The sequence below is a fragment of the Anabrus simplex genome, chromosome 2 (genome assembly GCF_040414725.1).
Source record: "Anabrus simplex isolate iqAnaSimp1 chromosome 2, ASM4041472v1, whole genome shotgun sequence".
Lineage (NCBI taxonomy): Eukaryota > Metazoa > Arthropoda > Insecta > Orthoptera > Tettigoniidae > Anabrus > Anabrus simplex.
In genome coordinates this window covers 60,053,212-60,057,097 of record NC_090266.1, presented here as the reverse complement: position 1 = coordinate 60,057,097, position 3,886 = coordinate 60,053,212, and positions in this window count along the sequence as shown.

Below are 3,886 nucleotides of genomic sequence, written 5' to 3'. Positions count from 1 at the left end.
AACTTCCTGTCTTTCAAGATGTTCTGTCTTTTATGAACATGAGTGTACAAACGTGGTTTACAAAGAGTTTCTTGCGTAAATGAAACTCAATTTTTCGGTGAGTTTTTGTACTCTAGGGATTTTCAGATAATGTCTTAGTACAGTACCGAGGAATGATTTTTATCAAATTACGAAATCCACGTGAACGAAGCCGTGGGTAACTGCTAGCATAGATATATATTTACAATTTAGCTTTACGTCACACCGACACAGAAGGTCGTATGGCGACGATGGGATAGGAAATGGTTAGAAGTGGAAAGAAAGCGACCGTGGCCTTAATTAAGGTACAGCCCCAGCATTTTCCTTGTGTGAAAACGGAAAACCATTGGAAAACCATCTTCAGGGCTGCCGAAAGTGAGGTTCGAACCCACTATCTCCCGAATGCAAGCTGAACGAAGTAAAATGTGGATAATATGACGTTATTATGTAAAGCAGCTTCATCATATTATGTATGTATACGTATGGGCCCACGAAACGACATGGGGGAGTCATTGCGAAAATCCTGAGACTCTGGCTACAAACTGGGGTGTGATGCGAGTACATGAACTCGCCAAAAGAGTTCACTTAGCCTTTCACACGTCAGTTGTCCACATCCTATCTTTTTAGCTGAGCAATCCAGCAGAAGTTTGGGTAACCAATCTCAGCGAGAAACCACGTCACTGAGCCAACGGACTGGAGGTCAGTGGAAAACAACCGGAAAGCACCACTGTAATTTTCCCAAGAAAACCCCATGGCTTTGCTCAGTTCAAAATGTTCTGGAGTTTCAAGTTCCCCAGTCGGATATCCGGGAGGTCAGTGGAAAACAACCGGAAAGCACCACTGTAATTTTCCCAAGAAAACCCCATGGCTTTGCTCAGTTCAAAATGTTCTGGAGTTTCAAGTTCCCCAGTCGGATATCCGGGAGCGGGACTAATACGTGCGATGCTGGAAGGAGCGGTACTGTTCAGGAACTTGGAAACTGGACATAGTCAAACGTGAAATGGAGAGAATAGGCATCGATATGTTGAGAATAAATGAACTGAGATGATCTGGTGTGGGTGAGATGATAATAAGGTCTACTATTCTGGACATGAATACCAAGGATGAAATGCAGTTGCCCTTATAGTCAGCAACAGGGTGCGTAACAGTATAATCAGTATAATGGGGTGCAACTTTCAAACTGATGGAATGACGCCTATACGTTTTCAAAGCCAACCTTTTGACATCACAGTTATAGAAATGTACGCTCCAACCACCGAAGCTGAAGGGGAAGATATTGACCAGTTCTATAAAGATATACGAGAATTACTGCAGCCGACACCAAAGGAGGATGTCTTCATTATTGGCGTCCGGAATGCCGAAGTAGGAAATCAAAGTGTAGATGAGTAACGGGAAAATTTAGCCTCGCTACAACAAATGGAGAAGGGAAGAGACTCATAGAAAAGAACTCAAGAGATTTCTATGGTTATCTTAAATTGTTTGTTGTGTAACGGTTCAAATCCCGTTACAAGATGATATCTGTATTTTTATTTTTATTTCATCTGTGATATTATTATTATTATTATTATTATTATTATTATTATTATTAATATCATTAATATTATCATTAATATTATTATTATGTCCGTACTATTATTATTTTATCTGTGAGATTACTATTATTGTATTATAATTATTATTCAATTCCATTCTGCAATGCTTGTCGCTTGCGTGATTGTAGGTAAATGTATTCATATGTACATGTGTGTAGATTAACACTAAAGACATGTACAGTAAAGTGTTGCTGTATATCAGATGTAGCTGTGACAATGTTACATTGCGCAATACTGCTGGCGTTTCTGCCAAGTCATCGCTACGTCATCGTGCGTATTTAGCAATGCGCTCACTTTCTTTGAGAAACCCAGGCAGCTCCAGGCTATTTCGCCATTGTAGGTAACACTTGTCGCGAGGTGGGAGTATGTTATAGTTATTTCTGGAGGTTACGTAGGTGCGTCAACCTAACGTCTACAAGCTGGGTGTATCTTGTAGCGTCAGTCATTATTCAATTGGAAGCAGAGGCCTAAGGCGGTCAGTCAACGAGAGTCAACGAGTGTGAACGAGATGGAGAAGACTCAATGAGCCATTAGTCGTTGGTCATTGAGAGAGTGAGGCCAAAGTTGGTCGGTCACTTAGTTGAAGATACGGACGCAAAGGCTTACCATGGAGTCATAGAAGGATACCACTTGCAATGAAGTCATACCATACAGACGTACCAAGAAGTCATATGAGATGGACAAGAAGCAGCCACATGGATACATCACCCCCCCCCCCCCAGATCAAAGGAATGCGTCGTAATTTCACTCAAAGTGTTGAAGGTACAGTAACTGAAACAGTGAGGGATATATTTCGTATAAAATTGTTAAATGTCCGGTCAGGAAGAATTGAAATTCATGCCTAGTTTCTTTCAGTTTCAATGTCATAATTTCATATTCTCATCTGTTTTAAAATCGCAGCAGTTCTCACTATTTTATTGAAATTATTTAAAGAATATATTTTGTTCTATCAAATGAATTCATAGTATTATTTCAATGACAGTAAAATATCGTAACCTCAAATGTAATGGGGAAACCGAACGCCAATCTCCTTTTCCCAGAACTTATATGGTATGTTGTCAAAAGTAAGCTTATTACCCCACACCCTTGAGATAGTCAAGAGTCTCGTTCTATTATTGCTGCACTGAGTGGTAGCTGGCGCCATTCAAATAACGTATGTGTAAGTAAACAGGTAAGAAGTAAGTGTGAGTACAAGGTTCGACGACTGTGTATATTATTTAATGAATATTAATTTTCATATTTTCCATTTTAAATGCAGATATTGCATATTTTCGAGTTAAATGCAGTTTTATATATTTCAAAAGAGAGTCAGCGAGTCACGACCACTTTATAGTTGGTACACTTGAGAAAACACAACTGTTCCATCAACAATTGATTCCCCCTGTGCTTTATCAGGCATACAAGGAAATAAACTACTCAGCATGTCCTGTACAGTGTGAATTTACTCACTAATTAAATATGAAAACTCATTAAATTCAATGATCCCATCTTCAGATATAGAATCTATTTGGTTAGTGTCAGTTTCAATTACTGGAAGTTTTGTACTGCCTACCTCATTCATCGGTGCACTTTTAATAAACACTGTTAAAAATAATTCTTCATTGATAACAATGTAACACACAACCTTAGGCTATGAAACATCACTTATCAACATAAGACACACATGATATCCTTTTTTTCACAATCACCCACTCATTCTGTAATTTAGTCTTTGCTTGAAGTACGTTTAGGTTACTAAACGAAGTACTTTCATGAACAATAAGGCTTTCCTTGACGCTGGACTTCATAAATGTATTTTCCAGTCTTTATCTGCGGTACTTATGATCTCTTGATGCTGAAAGTCTGAAATGATATGGGGGATATCCAGGCAGCAGTGATGGGACTGCATCTGAAATAATATCGATAATATTGTTTTATGTACACCATTTTGGCATACGATGGTATAAATTCTGGTATTATCATACGTATTCAACTATAATCACGTATACTGTAGAACATATAACCCACCTTTCTTGAATCGAGGTTTGCCTAGGATTGCTGGTGATAACTTTCCATTCTCATGGCCATGCACTGAAGTAGTTCTCTCAGTGTCAGTGGACTGGAAACGTAATTCACAGACCTGAAAAGCAGGAAGTATTTCCATATTATGAACATAATATTTGCAAAATATCTATATATGTAAAGTAGCATGTCCTGACTGACTGACTGACTGACTGACTGACTGACTGACTGACTGACTGACTGACTGACTGACTGACTCATTCATCATCGCCGAG